The sequence below is a fragment of the Pituophis catenifer genome, unplaced genomic scaffold (assembly GCF_029215685.1).
Source record: "Pituophis catenifer annectens isolate HBS135680 unplaced genomic scaffold, rPitCat1.0.hap2 SCAF_5, whole genome shotgun sequence".
NCBI classification, from domain to species: Eukaryota; Metazoa; Chordata; class Lepidosauria; order Squamata; family Colubridae; genus Pituophis; species Pituophis catenifer.
The window spans coordinates 3682346-3710150 of NW_027256885.1; the positions used below are offsets into that span (position 1 = coordinate 3682346).

A 27805-nucleotide genomic window follows, 5' to 3' on the forward strand; every position below is an offset into this window, starting at 1 on the left:
TCAGATAATCGGAAAATTCATATGGCAAGGGAAAAAGCCACGTATTAAAAGGAAAATGATGCAGGAGCATAAAACAAGGGGAGGCTTGGGGCACCCCAACTGGGAGTGGTATTATCAAGCCTCTTGCCTGGATTGGATAGTAAAAGATTGGATAATATTGAAGAGGAAGCGTATATTAAAAATTGAAGGGTATAATTTACAGCAGGGGTGGCATTATGTCACGAGTGTTTCCAGGATTGCTGTGGCTATCTGCCTACTCACAAACAGTATGGTTTTAATCAAGCCATCTACTGTTGCCAATTACCTGCAAGCCTTCCCCGCCCTAGTTAATTGCAGGTTAACTCCCTATATAAGCAAGGACCTTTTGCTTGCTACTCGGGCCTAGTCTTCTAGGCCTAAATGCACAGCTCCTGCAGGAAGCTTGGTGCAACGCCGCAGATGGGAGAAGAATGCAGATAAGGATTCCAGACGCCGCTACAGAGAGACTCCCACGGATGCTTGCCTTTTGCTGTTTTGTAGCACGCAAGCTATCATCGGGACTGCTGTTGCTGGACCTTCTTCCTCCCACAAGCTTCAAGCAATGTTTGCTGTTTGAATTGTTTTTACTTCAGGTGACTTTCAGCTGTGAAGCTCGTGCTGCTCCCATTATGATGGCCTTGATGATGTATCGACGCCGAAGCTGCTTACCTTCATGCTAGCTTTATTCTTTTGTGAACTGTTTCGGTATTGTGGAGAGGGATCTAGGGAGATAGCCTTGCTTCACATACCCAGATAAGACTTTGTTTTTAATGTGTTTTCTTAAAGACGTAGTGCTTTTTAAATGTTTTAAAGTAAATTATATTTTTACACAAGACGCCTCTGTCAGAATCATTTCAGTCTCAGTGTGTTTACTCATGAGCTGGTTCACGGTCCGGGGTACCTCTCAACCCCATTTCGTCACACATTATTTTCTTTGGCCAACCAAAGCAGGACAGCATAAATACGAATCACCATGTAAGGGGATGTCTGATTAAGGTATGGAATAAGATCAAAGGAATGATGTATAGTAAGGTTCCATATTGGTTTGTGACCCTTGAAGCGACTACATATCCACCTCTATACAACTTGAATAAACTTGTGATGTACAAGGAATTGTTGGATGGTGGGGGTAACCTTAGATCTAAAGCGGACCTACAAATACGGGGAATCAATTTGGACTGGTGGGCATACGCACAAATCCAAGCAAGATATCAAAAAGATAAAGCCAATGGGGGGATTTTTACTTCACCACAAGAGTTCGATAAGGCCCTCCTGGAAGGTGATAAAAAATGTATCACCAAGGTATATAACCTCCTCCTGTCCCGATCTGTAGCTGATGAAATAGTTAAAGACTCGATGATAGCCTGGGGGAGGAACTTCAGATATTCATTAGATTTGGAAAAATGGCAACAAATATGGAACAGAAATGCAAAAATGATGATGGCAGTGTCCTTCAAATAAAATATATTTAAAATGTTATATAGATGGCATATACCACCAGCAAGAATTGCAAAGATGTTCCCTGGAACTTCAGCAGAATGTTGGAAATGTGGGTCAGCAAGGGATACATTTTACCACCAATGGTGGACATGTCTACAAGCCCAAAACTATTGGAGCAAGATAAAAGATTGGCTCATGGAGATTACAGGAGTCAGCTTTCAATTGAGATCAGAGGTCTACTTATTAGGAATAAACCCTGGGGGCATAAGGAAAATAGACTGGTACCTTTTCATACATATTACCACTGCGGCTAGAATTGCATATGCGCAACTTTGGAAAGGGAAAGAAGTACCATCGGATCAGATGATTATTAACAAAATTTTGTGGTGTGCAGAATGTGATAGATTAACATATATTCTTAAAGATAGACAAGAATCAACTTTCAATCAAAGCTGGGATAAATGGTACCAATGGATAGAAGTAAAAATGTCATGAGATAGATGTTAGGAAAGCATGTGGCATAGATATGTAAATAGCAAACTAAATATAAATAAGGTAATATTAGATATAAGAAGATATAAGATTAACAAGTGCAAGATGCAATATGATAAACCTAATTGAATCTGTAGTATGATGATATGTAATATTTAGAAACTGTATATATATGGGGGTTGAATCAACCTCAGTTGTATGTATGTGATTTTGTCTTGTTATAGTCTGTTTTCTGTTTTCTGTTTTTTGTTTTTAATTTATAATAAAAAATATTTTTTAAAATAGGATTGTGGATTGTAGAGAGACATCTTCAGGAGGAAAAGAATGGTGCAACTTGAAACTTTTGTTTTGGAAAATTCTGAACTTTGTCTGAGATAATAGTGGTGAGAACTTTGGGGGAGGATTTTTCTGTTTCCAAATGGCTTGACTTTGGAGGAAGAAAGAAAAGGAAAAGAGATTCATAATGAGACTTTTAAAATTGGAATAAGACTAATTTGGAAAGAGTAAAATGGAGCAAAAAATCAGAGAGATGATTATAATGATGTATTCAACTTTGAAAACGGAAATAAGGGAAATGAAGACATAGCTGCATGGAAAATCGAAATCTGAGGACTTAATAACTGAGATAGAACACGTTCAACCTGACAAGCAATTAAAGACAGAGATACAAGATGCGGAGATTGAAACCAAAGAAGAAGATAAAGACAATGAGATTAATTATGTAAAATTAATTGAACATGAGGACAGTAACAATAAAAAGGAGATTTTTGGAGAGTATATTGAAATTAACAATGGGAAAAATAAAGAGGACGGGAAGAGACAAAGCTGGATAGAGAGATGGAATAGAAAAAACACAAAAAGCTTAGATGATTACACTGGGATTAACAGTGGAATGACAAGAGAGAAAAAGGTTGGAAAATACTAGGAAATATAGGGCAAAATAGAAGAGTCCAGGACTTTGATTTACAAAATGATTATAAGGAGGGTAACAATGCTAAAACAAGAGAAAGAGAAAAGAGAGGGGAAACAATGGGACAGATAGGGCAAAGTAGGGGAACTCAAGAAGTTAGAACACAAAAGAAAAAAAGGGGAAAGAAAAGGGTAAAAATTTAAAAAAAAAGGGAAGAGAGAAAGAAAGATAGAAATGAGAGAAGAATATGTTACAGATACTTAGAATTGAATTATGGATTGAAGCTAAAATATTTGAAAATTAGATTATGTAAAAAGAAAAGATATTAATGGCTATAATGAATTAATTTTTATTAAGATGTTGGATGGTACTATTTGAGAAATTGATGGGTATAATAATTGGGATATTGTTTAAATACCTATAACAATTGTAAAAATTTGAATATTCTCAACAATGCATTTATCTAAGCAAAAAAGAAAAGAAAATTGAAACGATATAGGATTATGATTTAATTAAATAAGACTTATTTAATTGGCTTTTATATAAATGGTATTGTTAAATAGAGAATTTAGGGAAATAATTGGGAATTGTATTATGTTGTATTATTTGAATTAAGAACTTTGTTTAATTGTTAAATTGGTATATTTTTAAGATCAGAGATAAGATTTAAATTTGATGAAGTAATAATTAAATAAATAATTAATGAATAGTATATGAAGTAATAATAAAATGTAGGGAAGTTTTAGAAATTGAAATAAGATTCAGAAATATAAATATGTTTGAACTGTATTGTTAATAGTGAGAATTTAGGGTAAGAATTGTGAAATGTATTATGAGGTATTATTTGAATTAAGATTTAAGGTGTATTAATAGAAGGGTAATTGTTTTAATTATGTTAATATGAGTAAGCTTACTATAAAATGGTAATAGTTGAGATATGTGAGTCAAGATTAAGAAATAAATGTTATGGCAAAAATAGAATATATAAAATTGTGTTAAAGATGGAACAAAAAGCTGAACAAATTTATGACCGGATCAATGCTCTGTTCCGAAAAGATGTATTGTATGTTTGTCTCTGTGTTTAAAAATTTTTTTAAAAAAATTGCAAAAAAAAAAAAAAAAGAGAGAAGACCACGTTCACAATGGGAGCTGTAGGATAGGGTTTAGTTCCCGTCATCCTTTGCTGCACACGTTCACGTCTGCCATTTGCTGGCGCATAGCCCTATGGACGTTGCGGTCCTTCCTCTTAATGCTATTTATCACAAAAGACGAGGAAGAAACTACATCTACCCGTCATGCATCACTCCTTCCCCAGCCAAGCTTGGAGCTGTGTGATCTATCCCGGAACTGATAGCCTCTCCCCTTTTGTCTTGAGGGGGAAGGACTACAATTCCCGGCGTGCCTCGGGCCTCCTTCCTTTGATGATTACCCCCCTCGGCCCTTAGGAAGGGGATTCTCCTCAAGATGGCGGCTTCTGCTTTAAGGGGTTCGGGGGTGGAGCCTGTACCCCCACCGGCTCCCTAGATTTTCTGGCCCAGCTGCAGAGGGGGACCGAGCCAGGGCTGGGCAAGGCCTTGTTAGCCCTCAGGACCCAGCACATCAAGGAGACGGGAGGCATTGCCCATTTCAGGACCCATGGGAGGCTGGCGCCACTTTTGGGGATCCTCTCCGGCTCCCCGTGACCGCGCCGCACTTTGGATCTGGCCCTCAGCATCCTGGGCATCTGATGCACCGAAGGGGGCAGCCGCACCCAGGTGCGCGAACTTGGGGGGATCCCGCCGCTAGGTGAGTGCCAAAAGTGTGTGTGTGTGGGCCGAATTTGGGGGGGGGTGTACGGCTAGGGAAGAACCCCTTTTCACACACACCCCGGGATTTCTGGAGGGGGTAAGGCTGTTTCAACGTCTCCCGTCAATATGTCTCTTTGTCATTTTTTCTAACCACGTATGTATTTTAGTCCAAAATCTCCTTGCTTCCACGCATGTCCACCACATATGGTAATACGATCCTGGAGTTTGATGACACTTCCAACATTTCTCCGATTTATTCTTAAACATCCTGGCTATTCTCGTTGGGGGTAGATGCCACCTGTCAAACATCTTATACAAATTCTCTTTATATGCTGTTGACATTGTCATTTTATAATTATGTGACCACAATTTTTGCCATTTCTCTAAATCAATACTATAACCAAAAATTTTTCCCCATGCTATCATTGATTCTTTAACTTGTTCTTCTTCCAGTTTTGCTTCAAGTAAATATCCATATAGCTTTTTAATTATATGGTCATCTGAACCCATTAATATCTTGTCTAAACCAGTTGAAACACTATAAATACCTTCTTGTTTAAAGTCTTCTCGATATCTGGAAAGTATTTGCATGTATGAAAACCAATCTATCTTAATTCCCTGATCTTCTAAGTTTTGTTTCAATTTAAGTTCACCCTTTTCATCCAATAATTCATGATATCTAACAATTTGTTCCCCTTCAAATACCACTGGATATGAAAAAGCTTCAATTGTAGATACCCAGACTGGAATCTTCAGATAATGGTACTTTTTGATCTTCTCCCATGTCAAAAACAAAGCTTCACGTATCTGGTGCCTTCTAAAATACCCCTGAATTTTAGTTCCTTTATACCATAAGAAAGCATGCCATCCCATCAACAAATCATGTCCCTCCAAATTTAATAATCTAGTATTTTTCAATATCACCCATTCTTTAATCCACATTAAACAAACCGCTTGATAGTATAATTCAAAATCCGGTAATCCAAAACCACCCCTCATCTTTGCATCTTGTAACAGTTTAAGTTTTATCTTTGCCTTCTTTCCCTGCCAAACATATTTCAAAACCATTTTATTTAAATCTGTAAAAAAATTCCTTACCCAGCTTTACAGGAATTGTCTGAAAAAGATACAAAATTCTAGGTAAAATATTCATCTTAATAGTTGCAATTCTACCAATCAAAGATAACTGCAAGTTTCCCCATTTCCCCAAATCCTGTCCTATCTGTTGCTTAAGCTTATTATAATTATTTTCTTTAAGAGAACTACATCTTGCTGTTAATTGAATCCCCAAGTATTTTACCTTATTTGTGACCTGCATCTTGGAGATCTCCCTCAATTCTTCTTTTTGTTTTTTTAACATATTTTTAGTCATTATCTTCGTCTTTTCTTTATTAATTTTCAAACCAGCAACCTCCCCGAATTCACCTATTTCTTCTATCAATTTATTTATTGATATTAGTGGTTCTTCAATAATAAAAACCAGGTCATCAGCAAAGGCTTGTAATTTATATTCTTCCTTTCTAATTTTCATTCCCTTTATCTCTTTTTCTTCTCTAACCTTTCTATTCAACACTTCCAATGTCAATATAAATAACAATGGGGATAAGGGACATCCTTGTCGAGTACCTTTTTCTATTTCAATAGCATCGGTCAATTCTCCATTAATCATTACCTTTGCTGTCTGTTTCGTATATATAGCTTCAATTGCCTGAATAAATTTCCTTCCAAAGCCCATCTCTTCCATTTGTAACATCATAAATCGCCAGTTCACATTATCAAATGCTTTTTGTGCATCTAAAAATACCAAAGCCATTTGTTTTTCAGGGTGCGCTTCATAATATTCTAGAGTATTCAAAATTATTCTTATATTATCTCTAATTTGTCTTTTTGGAAGAAATCCATTTTGATCTGAATGAATAAAGTTATTCAAGTATCTCTTAAGTCTTTCTGCCAGTATTGAGGCAAAGATTTTATAATCCGAATTCAGCAGGGATATAGGCCTATAGTTTTTAACTTGCTGTGAGTCTGTGTCTTCTTTATGAATCAGTGTAATATAAGCCTCAGTCCATGATTGGGGTATTGTTTTATTTGTCATTACCTCATTCATGACGTCCAAAAGTGGAAGGCATAAGGATTCTTGTAATGTCTTATAATATTCAACAGGCAATCCATCTGGTCCTGGTGTCTTTCCATTTTTTTGTTTCTTAATTGCTTCTGTTAGTTCCATCATTGTTATATGCCCGTTTAGCATTTCTTCAATGTTCTTAGGGATCACAGGTAGTTTTGCGTTCTGTAAGTATTTTTTAACTTTCCCCTCTTCAACCTGCTCTCTTTTATAAAGTTGCCTATAGTATTCTTGTATTATTTTTCCCATCTCTTTATTTCCAAATTTACTTTGTCCTTGGTCATCAATCAGTTGCGTTATTTTTTTTGATTCCCTTTCTTTTTTCAATTTATATGCTAGCCACCTTCCCAGTTTATTTGCATTTTCAAAATAGTTCTGTTTAGCATTTCTTATTTTTTGGGCTAGCTCTTCCTTCTCCAGTAAGTCCATTTTGTGTTTTAACATATCCATTTTCATTTTTACATCTTTCTTATGTGGATCTTTCTGGAGTTCCTTTTCAAATCTCTTATGCTCATTCTTTAATATTGTAAAAGTTTGTCTTTTTTTCACATTCCTTTTCTTTATATAATCTATTATTATACCTCTAGCATAGGCCTTCATTGTATCCCAACGGTTTTGTATCGATGTATCTTCTTTTTTATTGTCCTTAAAGAAAAACTCCAACTCTCTTTGCATTTTCTGTACAAATTCTTTTTCTTTTAAAATTGTATTATTCAAAGTCCATCTAGCTTTCCTTTTTTGACCTTTCCAAGTTACTATCACTGGGTTATGGTCAGCCCATAAGTTAGTGTCTGTTTCCACCTGTTCAATTTTCGGAATTAAGTCCATTGTTGTCCATATCATATCTAACCTGGACCAAGATAAGTGCCTGTTTGAATAGAAAGTGTATTGTCTATTCTTCCCATTTCTAATTCTCCATATATCTTTCAAATTTATTTCCTCTGTCATTTTAAAGAAAGAGTTTGGCAGTGTCTTTCTATTATGCTTTCCTGTTTTTGTTGTTTTATAGTCCAATTTTTCATCTGCTATTCCATTAAAGTCTCCCATCATGCATATATTATCATAGTCCATTTAGATTATTTTCATATGTAAATTTCGATAGAAGTCACTCTGATTGTTATTTGGCGCGTATATTGCAACTAGAAGTATCTTCATGTTATTATCAATTATCTCCACTATCAAAACTCTACCCTCTGAATCTGCATATATTTGTTCCGCTTTTATTGAATTTTTAATATATAGAACAATGCCTCTCTTTTTGTGTTGCGATAGTGATTAAATTTTTTTCCCGTTTGGTTTGTGCCAATAATTTTTCGTGTTGCTTTTTAATGTGAACTTCTTGCAAACAAATTATATCAAAATTTAGCTTCTCTAATTTATGAAAGACTTTTCTTCTTTTCACAGCCTAATTGAGTCCATTTATATTTATTGAAATTAATTTCGTTGTATCCATATTCATATTTTATATGTAGGATTTATTGCTCTAGTTGTTCTTACTTCCCATTGTTCTTTGGATTCCACAGTCCCGCCAACAGCGCCTTCCATTGATTCAATCATTAACATTTCCTCTTCTGTAGGTTTTGTCGACATCAGTGTAGGTTGTGTTTCTGTTTCCATTGCCACTTCCTTTTCCTTTAAAAAATCTTCATAAAAAGCTCTCGCTTTATCAATTGTATCTAGCCTGTATCTTTGCAGTTGCCATGTTAAAATCAATCCTTCTGGTATCAGCCATCTAAAATTAACACCCTTTTGAATTAGTATCTTAGTCAAAAATTTATACTCTTTTCTCGCATCTCTCACTTTCCTTGGTATTTGTTTCAAGACTACTACTTCCTTCTCCTTGAATTTCAATGTTTTTTCTCTCACCACTTGAAGAATTTGTGCTTTAATCGATTTCTTAGTAAATCTTATATGAACTTCTCTTGGTAATTTATTGCGCATAGCATATCTAGTGTGAACTCAATAAATCTCGTCCACGCCGTATGCCATCTCCTCTCTAGGTATCTCCAGAGCATCAGCAAGCATAAAAATCATGACATTCGCAAGATTTTCTCCTTTCTCTTCCTCCACATTTTGAAATCTAAGATAGAATTCTGCGCTATCCATTTCCAATTCCACTACTGCACTTCTTTCGCTTTCCACCTCTCTTAGTCTATTGTCAAAATCTTTCATTTTTTCCCCCTTTTGGTCATCCTTCTTCTCAAGCTCTTGTAGTCTTCCTTCAAATTTTGACATTGCCTGTTGTATGCTAACCACTTTTTCATCTGTCTTTATTAATTGTTGTTCCATCCGTTGAACATTCTCATCTGTCTTAAGTAATTGCTGTTCCATCCTCTGAACTGCACTCAAAATTGCTTGTAGTGACGCTTCTTTCTCTTTCTCTTTCTCTTGTTGTGTCATGGTCTGGACCGGACCTTGTCCTCCAGATGGAGATGCAAAAGATGTGGTTGCTGCTCCCACTGTTACTGGTTTTTTACTCATTTTATTATAATCCACTGGTGTAAAGACCAAAAGAGGAGATAAAAAATTAAAAGACAAAAAGCAAAAAGGAGGCCAAAAAGGGAAAAAAAAAAAAAGGACAGGCAAAAGGGCAAAAAAAAAAAAAAAAAAAGAGAAAAACAATATGGAAAAAGAAAAAGGAGAGAAAAGAAAAAAAAACCCTACAAAAAAGAAAACCCCAACTCTTCAGGTTCTTCCAAACCCTAATTCAACTAAGTTTCCCTTAAAAAGGGAAAAGGAAAGGAGAAAAAAAGGAAAGGGAAAAAAAATTCTTGTATAAGCAAAATATCAAGGAGATAGAAAAATTACAAAAATTACAAAAATATAGAGGCCCAAAATCAAAAATCCACAATAGGAAACAATATGGAGGGGAGTAAAAGAACCATAGGAAATTAAAAAAGAAGAAAAAAAAGGAAAAAGAGAAAGAAAAAAGCTTCAGGCTCTTGAATGCCTAAATCCATTTCGATTCAATCCTTAAAAGGTCTTAAAATAAAAAAGGCTCTTTCCTTATATTTTTCCGGAAAGTGTACAGAGAGTTCTCTCTCATACAAGCCTCAAAAAGAGAGAATAATAGTAGCTGCCCCAAAGAGTGATGATAATAGAGAGGAAAAATTCCCCTTCACACTTTTCCAAGGCTCCTACTTCAAAGTCACCAAGAACACCTGAATCAACAATGCAGATAGATACTGTCTCAGATGTTCTCTTCACTTATGCTAAACAAGCTGGAGCTCAGAGCCACTTTGTTATTATTTTGGCTACAATATATCTTTAATCTTTCTGCCTGGGTACATTGCAACTGAGTTTCTTCTCTTCTTTTCTTTTCCCCAGTAGATGGCAGCACTTTCACTCTCTTAGCTTTCCTACTTTAAAAGTCCAAATTCTCTTTATTGAAAGGTAAAATTGAAAGGAAAAGTTATAAAAAAAAATCAAAAGAAAGGGAAAAAAAAGGCTTCACAGTGGATCAATCACAATTCAGACAGAATTCTTTCTTTTCCTTTTTTAAACAAAACACAGTCCCAAAGATCAATGCCTTCCCTCCTCTTCTCATTCAGACCAGCCTCGGTCTTAAAAAAAACAATTAGTTTAAAGAGTTCCAATCAGCAATCGGGTTTCAAATAGTCTATTTCAAAATAAATTCACCGCTTAGCTTCCTTTTAATAATCATCCACTCACTCATCCCTTAAGGTGAACTTGTCAGTCAAAATAAAGCTCTCTCACCAGATCGGATAGCTGTCGTTCCTCTTTCTTCCTCCGAAGCTGCCCCAGCCTTGGCAGCCGCAATGGCTGCGTTCCCGCTGCCGGAAAAAGGGCTTTCCTGGATCAATCAGGGACTTTGCGATGTCCCTGAGATCTACAGGAGGTGCCCTCCACTACAACAGTCAAACCTAGACTGTGGGGTCCTAACTGGACCGTCTGGCAGCGGGGCTATCGGCGGCGATTCTGGAGCCCCAAAATCGTGCGTCCCATTTCGCTTGGGCGTCAACTTCCGGTCTCCGAATGGGGATCAGTTTTATGCCCCCTTAAATCGGATGGTGTGTAACCTTTGGATTCAAAAGGGTGATAACCTTAAAAAGGACTTAAGGATGGTGGAAGTGGGCAAGTGTAGGGAAACAATAATAAGGATAGAATATAATATACTGATGTAGGAAGGGAACACCACCAAAACAGTGCCAAGATCAGGAAAACATAGCAAAACCTCATAACACAGGATCAACTCAGGAAGGGAAAAGCCCTAGGTATAGGAAGATGACCTTCCCAAAATAGAACACATAAGCATCAGGGCCATTTAAGAATAAAAGAAGACCCCGGATAATGACACACACAAAGACACAAGACATGCCAGGAAAGAAACTATTGAAACAGCAGAATAAAACAAAAGGGACAACAGACAACAGCAATCTGATAAGAGCCAAGCCGGGAGTAAGGCTTAATTGATAACAACATGATCAGCTTAAGGCAAAAGGAAAAATAATGAAAGCAGAAGGAAACAAAAGGACGCGAAATCAAATAACTAAATCTCAAGTAGGAAAGATTCAGAATAAGAAAACACAGGGCGATCCACGAACTCACACACAAAAGACAGACACACAAAAGTAACAAAACAAACAAAGAATTTCCTTTGTACAGAAAAGTATAAAAATGTATGCTTACCTTGTAACGATGTCAGCTCACCCAGGAACGCTGGTGTCAGCGTTCCAAATTATGATCTCTTTCAGCGCTGACATGAAATCATGAAGGACACAGAAAGACGTGCTTTAATGCTGGGATGAACTTTCACCTAGTTCCTGGCTCTTCAGCAGATAGCGTTACTTGGGAAACAGAGGGGGGGGGGAAATTCCTGTGAAAAGAAAGTGCATGGGACGAAGAGATGGATCTGCATGGTGGCCAATGAGACATTGGGGTTGAAGAACGGAAAGGGAGGGGTTTGGAAGGAGGTGCCAATCTTGGCTGCAACAGAGTTCAGGCATGTTGTTTTCTATTCTTAAATAAAGAAAAAAGATACATTAGAGACTTTGCGTTTGAGAATGAAGTTTATTTAAGATAGCAACGGAACCTGACAGACAGCCAAGATTCCTCCAAAGCCAGGCTGGCTGACTCTAAATCACCCCGTTCCCTCCCAGACGTCTGGTTGGACTGGAGATTGTCTCCGGACACTATGGCTGAAGCCAAGCTCTCGGAGGAAAGCCTGCTTCAAGCAACGAGTGGAGGAGAAGCGGTCGTGATCCCAGCCAGTTTGGAAAGTACGAAGGCTCAACTCTCCCCGCCTTCCCCATCGGCAAAACTTCAAACAAAGAAGCGTGAGCCAGATAAGTACCCGGGGACTGTGCCGAAAGCCTCCGAGGCGGAATTTCCCTTTCCAAACGTGAAAGACAAAGGGAAACCTTTAAGTGAATTGGGCAGGGCATCCTGGCTATGGGAATGGGAACAATCCAGAAAACAAACTAAGCGCCAAGAAATTCTAAGGAAGCCACTCGAAAGCCCCATAGATGAGTTGAAAGAGAAATTTGACCGTACCACCCTTCAGGGGGAGGGGCCATCCTGCAGACCCAAAGAAAAGAGAGAACCAGTCTGGGCTGTTGATCCAAGAGGCCGTAGGCCAAGGCGCAGCCCTTCACCCCTCCACAGCAGGAGGAGGAGGAGCCCAATGACGCATCCATGGGTCCCCCCCCTCCCAGCAAGCAGCAAAGCCTAGATGAGGCAGCACCTCCCTACCCCAGGATGAGAGACGAGGCAGAGGACTATCAACAACAAGGCCGGCCCTACAGAGCTCAGCACAGAGAGGAGAGGGTAGAGAGAGACGAACCACCCCAGTTCAGAGGGAAGTTCGATGGTGACCCAGACAACCTCGCCCAATTCCTCGATTCAGCTGAGATATACATAGAGCGTTTTGGACACCTCTATCCTTTCCCCAGAGCCCTAGTGAATGCTATCTCAGAAGGGCTGGAGGGAGAAGCAAAGAGGTGGTCAGCATCCCTCTACAAAAACAGGGCCCCCCAGCTGCAAGTTGCGGATGGGTTCTTGCAACTATTGAGAGCCCGTTATGAGGAGGAAGAGGAGGACCCCTATGTGGAAGACGAGCTAAGAAACCTAATGCAGAAGGGGAAGCCTATCAGAGAGCATATCCGTGAATTCAGGAGAGTTATTGGGACACTGCCTCCCCTACCAGAGCGATTACTGGTGTACTTTTTTAGAACAAGTCTAGATAAGAGAATTTCCCAAGTGACTGCTTATCGAGACATCCCAAACCGACTCTCTGAATGGTTCCGGGTAGCAATAAAAGTTGACAGAGGGCTGCGAGCGAACGACATGTCGAAACCACCAGATGGAAAGGAGAGGGGCCAGCCGAGCCAGGGGCAACTCAACAGACGAGAAACCCCAACATCACAGCCCACCCAGAGGCCATCTGCCCCACGGAGCCCACTGAAATGCTACAGATGTGGGGGAAGCGGCCACATAGCAGCAAGATGTGGAACCCCTAGGCCGGGACCAGCTCCACCACCCAAAGCACGACCGGAACGAGGGCCCAAGCGCGCCACCCACGTACCACGGAAAGCTCCCCAAATCACGGAGTTTTTCGCTCACCTGACCGAAACCAGAGGAATCCCAGATGAGGGAGATCAATCCCCCGAATCCTATGACATGGAGGACGAAGGCGAGGACGACCCGATGGTGAGTGCACCCGTCCATCCTTTCCTTTTCCCCATATGCCTAACAGCCCCCAAAACAGGGGCCCAAGGGACTTTCCAAGCCCTAATAGACTCTGGTAGCACAAGGTGCCTAATTAACCTACCCACAGTTCTGAAATTGGGAATCCAAGCTAAAAAGCTCAAACAACCAATTCGCTTTGAGCAAGTTGATGGGTCCCTAGTGGGGGGAGTGTACGCCACACACTTGACTGAACCCCTGAGACTGGAACTAGCAGATCACTGGGAAACGATCCGTTTCATAATAGCCCCCAAGATGACAGACCCAGTCATATTGGGACTCTCGTGGTTGGACAAATGGGGCCCAATCATTTGGTGGCAAGAGGGGACCCGCAGACTGAGGATAGCAAAGGGCCCCCAACCCCTGCCGCCCCGACCAGAAGAATTCCCTCCCACGCTGGGACCCCAAAGCAGCCCGCCACTGCAGAAGAAAACACCACCAACACAAGGGCCCCTCCCAGAAGGTACAGCGAAGCAATTGGCAGCCTCACCCGCCAGCGCTTGTAATGCAGATCAGATCCCAGGGGAGTACCAAGACCTTGCAGAGGTATTCAGCGAGGCCGAGTGTGACATTCTGCCCCCCCACCGCGAGACCGATTGTGCCATCGAGATTATCCCGGGAGCGAAACTACCCAAACCTAAAATGTATGCCATGACGCCCCGTGAAATGCAGAAAATGTGGGACTACATAGACAAGAACTTACGAAGGGGATTTATTGAGCCAGTAAAACCAAGGGTAGCGGCGCCGGTCTTGTTTAAAGAGAAAAAGGACGGCTCTATGAGACTGGTAGTCGATTTTCAAAGTCTCAACACTGTTTGCGTACACAACTTGTACCCCCTCCCCCTCATGAAGGACATGCTAGCCCACCTAGCTAAAGGAAAAATTTTCACCAAACTAGACCTTTGAGAAGCTTCTTACCGAGTATGCATCAAGGCAGGAGATGCATGGAAAACAGCATTCAACTGTCCCCTGGGTAGTTTCCAGTTCAAGGTAATGCCCTTTGGATTGCAAGGAGCCCCGGCAGTGTTCATGCAGTTGATAAATGAAGTCCTACATGAGCACCTATACAAAAGGGTCCTCGTCTACCTGAACGATATCCTCATCTACACGGAGACCATAGACGAACACATACCCCTCGTCCGCCAAGTACTGAAAAAACTGCTGAGGGCAAACCTGTATGTCAAACTGTCAAAATGCGATTTCCATCAATCACGACTAGACTACCTAGGCTACCGAGTATCAAACGAGGGGATAGAAATGGACCCAGCCAAGGTCCAATCAGTTCTACAATGGCAGCCCCCTCGCACCCGCAGACAACTGCAAAGCTTCCTAGGCTTCGCGAACTTCTACAGACAATTCATCCCCTCGTTCGCGAAAATTGCCAAACCTTTGACGGAGCTCCTAAAGACAGGAAGCCCAGCGACGAAACCCCACCCAGGACAACCCCTGCAGTGGGACCTGACCTGCCAACAGGCATTCAAGACGCTAAAGGGAATGTTTGGGAAAGAACCTGTCTTAAAACACCCTGATCCTGAACAACCTTTTGTCATCCAAGCAGACGCAAGTGATGTGGCAGTAGGAGCCGTGTTACTCCAAAAGAACACTCAAGGTGATTTACAACCCTGCGCCTACACCTCCCGCAAACTCACCGACACAGAGAGGCGATGGGCGGCGTGGGAGAAGGAAGCGTTCGCAGTAAAATGGGCCTTGTTGACCTGGCGGCACCTACTAGAGGGAGGCCAGAAACCGTTTGAAGTCTGGACTGATCATAAAAACTTGGAGGCCCTAAAAACCCCACAGAAACTGTCACCCAGGCAAGTCCAGTGGGCTCAATACTTCAATCGTTTCAATTTTGAGCTTAAGCACATCCCAGGAGGGAGGAATTTCCTGGCTGACGCCCTCTCCCGAATGCCCCAATACAACAGTGAGCGGGAGCAAGTAGTGAATGCCATCATCCCCTCCACCCAAGCAGCGGCTCAAGTGATCACCAGACGGCAACAACGTGACCAGCAGGGCCAACTTGCAAGTGACTTAACTGCAAAATTAAAAAATGAAACACTGACAGACCCCTGGTTCCGAGACAATCAACATCTCTTGACAAAAAGAGACGACCTAGCATGGAAAGGGACAAAGCTCTATGTCCCACAGGCTTTATGCACCCTGATCCTCAAGAGGAGTCACGACGTTAAACCAGCAGGACACTTCGGATTCCTAAAGACTCTACACTTAGTACGAAGGCAGTTCTGGTGGCCCCACATGAGAAAGGACGTGGACAGTTATTTAAAAAGCTGCACCATTTGTGCCACGATGAAAACAAGACCAGGTTGCCCGCCTGGACTGTTGCAACCAGTAGCTGAGCCAACAAGACCATGGGAGGAGATTGCGATGGACTTCATAGTAGACCTACCGAGGAGCAGTGGGAATACAGTGATCTGGACTGTAATAGACTTATTCTCCAAACAGGCACACTTCATTCCTTGTAGCGGACTGCCCTCAGCCCGCCAGTTATCCAAACTGTTCTTGAAACACATCTACCACCTGCATGGAGTCCCCAGGAGAATCATCTCCGACCGAGGGGTCCAGTTCACAGCAAAGTTCTGGAGGGAGTTCCTACGATCCATAGGGTCATCCCAAGGGCTCAGCTCAGCATTTCACCCGAGCACCAATGGGGGGGCAGAAAGACTGAACGCTATGATAGAACAGTATTTAAGATGCTATGTCGACTACCAGCAGTCCAATTGGGCAGACCTCCTATCTTTTGCGGAGGTCGCATATAATAATGCTGTCCACAGCAGCACGGGGCTAACCCCATTTAAAGTAGTGAGTGGCATGGATTTTGTCCCCATGCCAGAGTACCCGAGGGAACCCCCTTCCTCAGTCAGCTTGACCGACTGGATGGCAATGTTGAGAGAAACTTGGGAGAATGTTAAGAGGGCGTTGGCCAAGGCGGCTCAATCTTATAAGAAACAAACAGACAAGCACCGAACTCCCCAAAGACCACTTCAGTTGGGAGAGAAAGTCTACCTTTCCACCAAGTACTTGAGACTTAGACTCCCGAGTAAGAAATTAGGCCCAAAATTTATAGGACCGTTCCCTATAGTAAAAATAATCAACCCCGTTACAGTACAACTGCAGTTGCCACGGCTCTTGGGGAAGATTCACCCCGTTTTCCACAGTAGCCTTCTGAAACCTGTAGTGGGGTCTACCTTAAGGCCGACGCCACGTGAGCCCCCTGGGCCCCTGGTTGTTGGGGGCCAAACTCATTACAAAGTGCAGCAGATTCTTGACTCAAGATGGCACAGGGGGCGCCTCCAATACTTAATTAAATGGAAGGGCTACCCGTTGTCAGAGGCTTCCTGGGTGAAGAGTTCAAACATCCAAGCTGATCACCTTATAGCAAAATTCCATGCAGACCACCCGGGAAAGCCGGGGGGGGGGGTTCACAGCAAGGAAGGGGATAATGATACTTAACTTGTTGTGTTTTTCCTATGGGGCAGGTTACGTTGGAGAAGTGAAGGGAGAGGGGCCGGATGTCAGCGTTCCAAATTATGATCTCTTTCAGCGCTGACATGAAATCATGAAGGACACAGAAAGACGTGCTTTAATGCTGGGATGAACTTTCACCTAGTTCCTGGCTCTTCAGCAGATAGCGTTACTTGGGAAACAGAGGGAGGGGGGGGAATTCCTGTGAAAAGAAAGTGCATGGGACGAAGAGATGGATCTGCATGGTGGCCAATGAGACATTGGGGTTGAAGAACGGAAAGGGAGGGGTTTGGAAGGAGGTGCCAATCTTGGCTGCAACAGAGTTCAGGCATGTCGTTTTCTATTCTTAAATAAAGACAAAAGATACATTAGAGACTTTGCGTTTCAGAATGAAGTTTATTTAAGATAGCAACGGAACCTGACAGCTGATTCGTGTGCTTGCCGGATCCGTCTTCCTGAAACATAATAAAGAGAATCCTGTTTTCACGCAGCTCGCTTCACTCATCAATCGACTCATCGTGCCTGGGACGATTTCCCAGCCGGGAAATTCAAACCTTTTGGGGGAAACCTCTATGGAGATTCAACAATTGGCAACCACGAAGGGACTCCCAACGAACCCAGCCGACCGGATGGGGCCTGGAGATTGAACCCAGCCGGCACGGACCATTTTGTCCAGGGAAAAAATCTACGGACCCTGCCCAGGAGGAAGAAAGTAGTAAAGGGAGATTTTTTGAGTTTAGCCCTCAACGAGCTGCTGGAAAACAGGTGAGTACCGCTTTAAATTATAATAAAATCCCTGAAATAAGGGGGAGTGTGGGAGTGCGTGAGTGAGTGTGTGCATGTGGGGTTTCACCTGAACGGCAGCCTGATCCTACCTCTTCGAGCAATCTCTAGCCACACCTCTACCTACTGCTAGCTCCACCGAGCCGTGACCGGTAGGATAGAGAAAGCAAGGGGGGAAAGCCGAACGTAGGACTTTCTGCCTAAAGGGAAAGAAAGCCGAGCGAACAGGAGCTTGTGAAAAAGAGGGGGGGAATAAATTGTGAAAGGGAAACCCGGTTTTGTCCAGCACAGACATGGAGTGAGCGTGTGTGTGAGGAGGTGCCCACACCTGACTGCAGGGGTCAGCAGGTCCTCGCGGATCCCCTTTTTTGGATCCGAAAAGTTGTGGTGATTCCCTGGAGGAAGGGGCCCATACTTCGCAAGGGAATCGAAGTCCTTCCCAGAGCTTTTTCCTCTGAAAACTGAGAGCGCGCCATTCGGTTAAGTCGAAGTGATCCTTCCGGAGAAAAGGAATGGGTCATGGGTAGCGATAGTTCGCGGGTGGCGGGAACCCCGGTAGATGAAGTGCTCGCGGCCTGGGACGCCAGGCGGGTGCCCATATTGAGGGGCATGGATAAAAGGAAATTAGGAAAATTGAGTCAGAAATGGGTGTCAGCGTTCCAAATTAGGCTCTCTTCCAGCGCTGACATGAACGAAATGAAGCAGAGAGCAGAAGCGTTGATTTATTGCTGAGATGAACTTTTACCTAGTTTTCTGCATGCAACAGATAGTGCTACCTGGGTGACGGAGGGTGGGGGGCACATTCCTGTGAAAAGAACGTGCCGGGACGTAGAGATGGATCTGCATGATGGCCAATGGGACATTGGGGTTGGAGAGCGGAAGAGGAGGGGGTTGGAAGGAGGGGCCAGTTTGGCTGCAACCAGAGTTCAGGAATGTCAGATTTTTCTATTCTTAATTAAAAGTGATTCATTAGAGACTTTGCATTTGAGAATGAAGTTTATTTAAGATAGCACCGAAGCCTGACAATGGGCTTTGCTTAGAGACGAAACCGGGAAACAAGTTTGGCCTCATAGCGGTACTTTCGATGTAAAAACCCTGAAAGCACTTAGATCAAGAATAAAGCCCAGCCATATACCCTACTGGTATTGCTGGGCTGAAGTAGCTAAAAGTAAGGAATCCTTGATAGAAGACAACTCACCTAAGATTGAGAATGATAAAGAAGCAAAAATAATGGCTCCCTTAATGAGCAGACCCATGCCAGGGACACAGAGGGGCCAACCTGAATACGTCTTAACACACACACCCTTCTCTGCCTCAGACTTGGTAATTTGGAAGAGAGAAGCCCCGACCTTCAGGGCAGACCCCCACACTGTAATCAGGACCCTCAAAGCAATTATAGATAGTCACAATCCATCATAGGGGGACATGAATCAATTACTGCACGTTTTTTTAACCAAAGACGAATTGCTAAAACTTTTTGAGAAAACGGACCAGATTGCTAAACAACCAATCATAAGGGTCCAAGGCCAGGGTGTCCGCCCCACGGTTGCCTGGCCCATTGAACGCCCAGACTGGGACTATAACGATGATAATCTTTGGGACACTTACACCAGGGCGAAACAAAACTTAATGGAAGCCTTGGAAGAGATCGGGAAAAAGCCCCTAAATTGGTCAGAATTTCAGCGAGTTACCCAGAGGGACCAAGAGAATCCCGATGCCTTCTGAGTCAGGCTTATAGAGGCAGCCACAACTTATGCCCACCTGGATGTGAACTGCCAGAAGGACCAGAGGATTTTAGCCTCGGCCTTCGTTGACCAATCCGCCCGAGATATTAAAGAACACTTTCACAAAATAGTCTCTAACTGGTCCACCTTAGATATCTCGGAATTGTGCAGGATTGCGAATTTCGTTTATGACCAAAGAGACAAACTCAAGGAAGAAGAAAGGGAGAGAAAAGAAATAGAGAAAGAGAGACGGAGGAGAACAGAAAGACATGAGGAACTGCAAGTATTTGCGGCCATACACAGCAACAACGGACAAACCAGACAACGGTTCCCTGATAATAGGCTGCGATGCAAGTGGTGCATAAATACGGGAAACCTACTATATAGATGTAATCACTGTTTCAGGTGCAGGGAAATAGGACATTCAAGTTGGGACTGTGGTATACCCACCCAGCACCGATACTCAGGGTCACTCCGGGATTTTAGACAAAGGGGTAACTCACTTAACCAAGAAATGCGGGGAAGTCACAATTACAGGGCACCACCAACAGCACCCATGCCACAAAACAATCCATTTTATCGCAACGAACTGCCCAATCCAAACAACGCTCGCTGGGAAACGGAAGGGGACAGAGACTCAAGGCTTTTATGACTAGGGACAGATGAGGGAGAGTTCGCTGCCACGTTCCAAGGACTAGCCATTCCCTTAAGGAATGGTCCGGAAGGAGAACCCATGATCTCCCTCCTCATAGGGGGAAGAGAATATGACTGCCTGGTGAACACCGGGGCTACCGCTTCTTTGATTGTGAAACCACCACACCGGGACTCAATAAAACCTGGAGCTCATGATAACATAATGGGAGTGGGGGGAAAAGTGATTCCGGTACAATTCACAAACGATGTGACCGTAGAAATAGGTCCCTTCTCATTGAAACACTCATTCACCATATGTCATCAATCTCCAGTCTCTCTCCTCGGAAGAGACCTCCTATGTAAACTAGGAGCAACCATCAGGTGTGGAAAAGAGGGACTAGCCCTAGATATTCCTAAAGGGCTAAAAACTTTCCTACTAGCCACTCAATACACGACATTACACAGGGACTTGGCCACCCTACCTTCCTCTTTATGGGGATGGGATGCAACGGAAGTAGGACTCCTTAAAGGAGCCACACCAGTCACGATTCGAGTAAAGCCAGGACCACCCCCCTGTATGCCACAGTATAAAATCCCTACTGAAGCCATTCAACCCATACGCAAATTGATCAAAGCCTACTTGGAACAGGGAGTTCTGCGTAAGTGCACATCTCCGTGTAATACCCCAATATTCCCGGTAAAAAAACCCAAGGTATACAAGGACAGCAACCCAGTTTACCGTTTTGTACACGATCTCTGCCTCATTAACAGTCACGTGATACCCCGAGCGCCGATCGTACCGAATCCTGCCACGATAATTATGGAAGTGCCGGCTTCGGCTACCCATTTTACTGTTATAGACTTGTGTTCCGCTTTTTTTAGTATTCCCGTGGATCACGCTTCCCAATACCTTTTCGCCTTCACCTGGGAAGACCAGCAGTATACCTGGACCCGCTTGCCCCAGGGCTACACAGAATCTCCCACTCTATTTTCCCAGATCCTAAAGGGAGACTTATCCTCCATCACTCTGCCAGAAGGCTCCACCTTAATCCAATACATGGACGACCTCTTGCTTGCCTCAAAGGGCGAACAGGCATGCAGAACTGACACTTTTCACCTGTTAAAATCGCTAGCAGAGAGGGGACACAAAGCCTCCCCCTCAAAACTACAATACCTAAAACAAGAAGTGACATACTTAGGATACATTATTGGTCCCGGAGTAAGGAAATTGGCTCCAAGCCGGGTAGAAACCATCTTGTCAATGAAAAGCCCCTGAACTAAAAGGCAAGTCAGAGCGCTTTTGGGAGTCCTGGGATTCTGCCGCCCCTGGATCCCATCTTTTGGGGAACTGGCGAAACCTTTAATACAATTAACAAGACAAGACATGACAGACCCCATAACATGGACAAAAACCCTAGAACAAAACTTCTTAGTAATTAAAAAGACCCTGGCATCGGCTCCCACTTTAGGTCTTCCTGATTACAATAAGCCTTTCACTTTATTCATCCACGAAAAATTAGGCATCGCATCTGGAGTCCTGACCCAGCGTTTCGGTCCAGGACATAGACCGGTGGCATATTATTCTGTTAAATTAGATCCGGTAGCCCAAGGGACACTCCCCTGCTTACGAGCAGTAGCGGCAACCATTGAAATAGTAAAGAGAACCAGGGACCTAGTCCTGGGACGACCTCTGATGTTAAAGGTGCCTCATGAGGTTTTCGCCATTCTTCTCAAATCCCAGACCCAAGCCTTCATGCAACAACGCTTAGTGCAATACGAGGCTGAATTGTTTACTTCAGACCACATAACATTTGAGAGATGTAGTACCTTAAATCCTGCTACCTTGCTACCCATGGATCAAACAGATGATCCCTTACATGACTGCCTCCACTTAATACAAGACGCAGAACTACCACACCCGGACCTAACAGACACCCCTTTGCAAAACCCTGACTTGGAAGTTTTTACTGATGGCTCCTCTTTTATCCATGAAGGAAACAGAGTCGCTGGAGCTGCAGTAGTGTCTCTTTATGAGATCATTTGGGCAGAACCACTTTCCCCTTCCCTTAGCGCCCACGCTGCCGAACCATCGCTCTAACAAAAGCTTGCAAAACAGCTAGGGATCTATCTGTTAATGTATATACCAACTCCAAATACGCATTTGGAGTCTGCCACGCTACCGGAGCCCTATGGAAACAAAGGGGATTCCTCACGTCAGCAGGGAAACGAATTGCGCATGCCACCCAAGTATCCCAATTATTACTAGCCATCCAGTTACCAAGAGCCATCGCAGTCATTCACTGTAAAGCCCATCAAACGGATGACTCCGCAGTCACAAAAGGAAACCACTATGCTGACACAACTGCCAAATGGGTAGCTACAGAACCTCTTCCTTGTAATATCGCTGCCCCAGCAATGAGGGTTGATCCTGAAATTCAGTATAGGGACTTCTTGGAACAGGAGGAAACACAGGTGTGGGAGGATAAACTAGGGGCAACATTTTCAGATGGGTTTTGGAGAGTCCCAGATGGTAGACCCATCGTCCCACGCCGCCTCATACGCTTAATCTGTCAGAGACTACATGCTAAGGGTCACTGTGGGACCCAGGCTATAGTTGATGCGGCTAGGAGGGTATGGCATGCGCCAGGTATATACGCAGAGGCAACCAGAGTAGCCAGTACCTGCAAGACATGCCAAGCCAATAATAGCACATCCAGAAAAGCCATCTATGAGGGAGGTAGACCATGGGCACAAAGGCCATTTGGGGCAATACAAATGGACTATATCCAGTTGCCCAAGGCCAATGGATACCAGTATGCCCTCGTGTGTAGAGACCAGCTGACACACTGGGTGGAGGATTTTCCATGCCGCCATGCCACGGCCATGGAAACTGCCAGACACCTCATTAAAGATGGAGTGCCAAGATTCGGTATGCCACGAATCTTAGATACAGAGGAAAACACTTCATAGCACAGGTCCTCACATACATATACCAAGCCTTGGGCATAACTCAAAACCTCCATTGTCCCTATTCGCCACGTTCGTCGTCCGGGACAGAGAGATTGAACAGGGAGGTAAAAACACTATTAGGTAAGCTCTGCCAGGAGACACACCTCTCCTGGCCACAAGTCTTGCCCATTGCCCTATTCTATATACGGACAACACCAAGAAGGGATATGGCGCCCTCCCAGTGTTGGCCGGAGCGGGGAGGGGTGTGGGGAGGGGTGTGGGGAGACAGCGGCTCATTGGAGCGTCCCCCCCACCGGAAAAGCACCCCGATATGGTTCCCAGCTGTCAGCAGCGGCCGCGACGGTTGGAGCGGCGGCTGCGGCGGCTGGGGATGAAACGACGGCCGCTGGGGCGGTGCTGGGTGGAACGGCGCTATCCTGGCTGTTTTCAGACCGACTGTAGACTTTTTTACCAGGGTCGGTTATTTACTGCGGAGGGAGGAAGGGAAGAATGCAGTCTAACTGGTTGCTGACTTCTGAAGACCCCTGAAGACCGGGGCTTAAAGGGGATTAGAAGAACCTATGGAGACTGGGGGTTTGGCAAAGTTGGGCGACTGGCCTGCCTCCCCCTGGCCTGTATCCATTTTCCCCTCCCCGCCGCGGCCTGGTTATGGGCGTGGGCGGGGCCGTGGCCATTTGATCTGGACCTTATCTGCACCGGCACTGGACTGCATTGGACTTATTGGACCCCTGACCTGACCTGACTATAATTGACCCCCGGTTTCCGGCTATATCATCAGTCCCAGTCACATTTACAATGCCTTGCTGTGAGGAGAGGCTTAAGCCTGGGTGTGGTCACCGAGGGAGTCACCTTGCTGTTATTGCCACTGAATTAGACCTGTCGTGAGAGGGTGGCTTGGTCATTGTTTTCTCAGGACATCGGCTTGAGACTCCTCTCCACTGCCGTGAGAGGACAGTGGAGCCCCGGTTCTGATCCGCGCCAAAATGGTGAACTGTCTCTCCTGGACTTTTAAATGTACCATCATTGAATCCTTAGCCTGACTCTATTTCCCCAAGCGAACTTGCAGGAATGTATTCACCGGCTGAGCTCTTTGCCTTGCGAGACTTCCCCCTCTCGCAAGCCTGGCCTTCCATGTTATCGAAGGCCTACCTCGATGAAGGGCTTTGGAACCCAGAGAGGTGGCATGTCACGAAGAGGGGGTTGAGGGGTTTTTAGATAAAGTTTTAGCAAATGTCTTAAGGGGTTCCGGGGGGGGGGAGGGTTGGATCAGAAGTAAGGCTGTGGGTATGGGGGATAACCCACTAAGGGGAGGGCCAGGTAAGGCTGTGGAGCACGGCATGGGGGGTGGGGGGCCCGGGGTCAAGAGGGGGGATAAAGTTCATCCAGATAAGGTTTTTACCATCAGTACTGTGGGTGGGAGGGGTAGATATGGCGGGAGCAGGGGGCCATATCGTGTTAGGGGAGCGTGCGCCCGCTGTCTTCGAGCGGTGGCGCGCTCCGGCCCCCAAAGCTCCACTCATTTTCCAGGTGGCGCAGATCTTCAGGGCCCTGGCCTTCGTCTGATGTTATGCAATGCCAGGTCTGTAGTAAATAAAGCCCCCCTCATTTGTGATCTTGTTCAGGAGGGGGGAGCGGACCTGGCAGGTATTACGGAAACCTGGTTGGGCCAAGAGGGGGGGGTCCCTCTTGTTGAAATGTGCCCACCAGGTTTCCGCGCATTCCATCAGCCGAGGTTGCAGGGTAGGGGCGGGGGGGGTAGCGGTTATTATTAACGAAGATCTGAGACCGAGGGAGGCCACTGTTCCTCAGACTGCCGGCTGTGAATCCCTCCTTGTGAAATGGGGCCACGGGGTTCAGATGGGTTTGCTGATCACATACCTGGCTCCCTGCCATGTGGCAGCAGCCTTGCCCGAGCTACTCAGTGTCATCGCCACGGTGGCGGTTGAGACCTCTAGGCTTATGGTCATGGGGGATTTCAACTTGCCGTCCGTTGGTGAGGCATCTGAGGTGGCTCGGGAGTTCATGGCTTCCATGACAGCCATGGACCTGACCCAGTTAATTCATGGCCCTACCCACACGGGGGGAAACACGCTGGATCTGGTTTTTGTCTCTGGACAGTGGTTGAGTGATCTCGAGATAGGGGATATAGTCACCGAGCCCTTGTCATGGTCTGATCACTCTCTCCTTCGTCTCGACCTTCGAACCTCTACACCCCGCCGCAGGGAGGCGGAGCCGGTAAGATGGTTCCGCCCCAGGCGCCTGATGGAACCGGATAGGTTCCAGATGGAGCTTGGGCCATTCCCTGAGGCTCTGGCACACGCCTCGACTGGAGACCTAGTGGCCGCCTGGGATAGGACGGCCGCTGGAGCTCTGGATCGGGTCGTGCCTTTGCGGCCTCTGACCCGGCGCCGATCTCATTTAGCTCCTTGGTTCACTGAGGAGCTGAGGGAGTTGAAGCGCCAGAAAAGATGCCTAGAGAGTAGTTGGAGGGCCAGTCTTTCTGAATCTGACCGGACACTGGTAAGAGCTCATATTAGGAATTACCTAGTGGCGATAAAAGCAGCGAAATGTAGCTATTTTGCTGCTCTTATTGCATCATCAGATAATCGCCCGGCCGCCCTGTTTAGGGTGACCCGCTCCCTGCTCCACCAGGAAGCGAGGGAGGACCCCTTGGAGGGTAGAGCCGAGGATTTTGTCCAATATCTGTATGACAAAATCGCTCAGATTCGGGAAGATCTGGACTCCGACTGGATAGTCTCAGGGGGAGGGACTGGGGCAGGTCTTGAGAATGTTATCTGGGATGAGTTTGATCCTGTGACCCCTGAGGATGTGGACAGGATTCTGGGTAGACTGAACGCGACCACTTGTTTATTGGACCCGTGTCCCTCCTGGTTAGTGCTGGCTTCTCGGGAGGTGACACGAGGCTGGTTCCAGGGGATTATAAATGCTTCGCTGGGTGAGGGTGTCTTTCCTGCCGCCTTGAAAGAGGCGGTGGTGAGGCCTCTCCTCAAGAAGCCTTCCCTGGACCCGGCAATGTTGGTAAATTATCGTCCGGTCTCCAACCTTCGTTTTGTGGCGAAGGTTGTTGAGAGTGTGGTTGCGCAACAGCTTCCCCAGCACCTGGATGAAACGACGTATCTGGATCCGTTCCAGTCGGGCTTCAGGCCCGGGTACAGCACGGAAACGGCATTGGTCGCGTTGGTTGATGATCTCTGGAGGGCTCGGGACAGGGGGTGCTCCTCTGTCCTGGTCCTGTTAGATCTCTCAGCGGCTTTTGATACCATCGACCATGGTATCATGCTGCACCGGTTGGAAGAGTTAGGGGTGGGAGGCACTGTGTTGCGGTGGTTCTCCTCCTTTCTCTCTGACCGGTCGCAGTCTGTGTTGACAGGGGGACAGAGGTCGACCCCGAGGCCCCTCATATGTGGGGTGCCGCAAGGGTCGGTCCTCTCACCTCTCCTGTTCAACATTTATGTGAAGCCGCTGGGCGAGATCATCCGTGGTTTCGGGGTGGAGTACCATCAGTATGCTGATGACACCCAGCTGTACATCTCCACCCCGGATCACCCCAACGATGCCCTTGAAGTGATGTCCCGGTGCCTGGAGGCCGTACGGATCTGGATGGGGAGGAACAGGCTCAGGCTCAACCCATCCAAGACCGAGTGGCTGTGGTTTCCGACGTCCCGATATAGCCAGTTGACGCCATCACTGACTATTGGGGGCGAATCATTGGCCCCCACGGAGAGGGCTCGCAACTTGGGCGTCCTCCTGGATTCACGGCTGTCTTTAGAAGAGCACTTGACGGCCGTGACCGGGAGGATTTTTTATCAGGTCCGCCTGATTCGCCAGTTGCATCCCTTTCTGGATCGGGACTCATTATGCACGGTCACTCATGCCCTCGTCACCTCCCGCCTGGACTATTGTAATGCTCTCTACATGGGGCTCCCCTTGAGGAGCACCCGGAGGCTCCAACTGGCACAGAGTGCGGGCCGCGCGGGTGTTAATGGGAGCGACATGGCGCTCCCATGTAACACCTCTCCTGTGCGAGCTGCACTGGCTCCCGGTGGTCTTCCGGGTGCGCTTCAAGGTTTTGGTTACCACCTTTAAAGCGCTCCATGGCTTAGGGCCTGGTTATTTACGGGACCGCCTACTACCACCAATAGCCTCCCACCGGCCAGTACGCTCTCATAGAGAGGGACTCCTCCGGGTGCCGTCAGCCAAACAGTGTCGACTGGCGGCCCCTAGGGGGAGAGCCTTCTCTGTGGGGGCACCTACCATCTGGAATGAGCTCCCCCCGGAGATACGGAGGATCCCGGATCTGCGCTCCTTCCGCCGTGCTGTGAAGACCTTTTTATTCCATCAAGCGGGCTTGGCCTGATCTCTTCCCTTTTTAAATATGTAAATTTTAATCTGTTTTTAAATTATTGGGGTATTTTAATTTGTCTGGGCCAAAAAGTTTAATTTGATTTTATCGGGTTTTTAAATTTTGTGTATTTATGTATTTTATTCTTGGCTGTTCACCGCCCTGAGTCCTTCGGGAGTAGGGCGGTATACAAATCAAATAAATAAAATAAAATAAAATAAATAAATATGGGAATCTCCCCTTTTGAGATTCTATTTGGCCGCCCACCTGACACACTACAGGGCCTTGACCCACAATCCCTCAGCCTAGACAGGGGGGATATGGTCCTTTCTTCATACCTTTCAGCCTTGCATAAGAGACTACAGGAGCTGT

At 45.2% G+C, this 27805-nt stretch overlaps 1 pseudogene; it reads left to right on the forward strand.

Annotated features, from left to right (window-relative positions):
• The first annotated feature begins 4291 nt into the window (after positions 1 to 4291).
• LOC139317496 (armadillo repeat-containing protein 5-like) overlaps positions 4292 to 27805 on the forward strand; it is a 72332-nt pseudogene continuing 48818 nt past the window's right edge.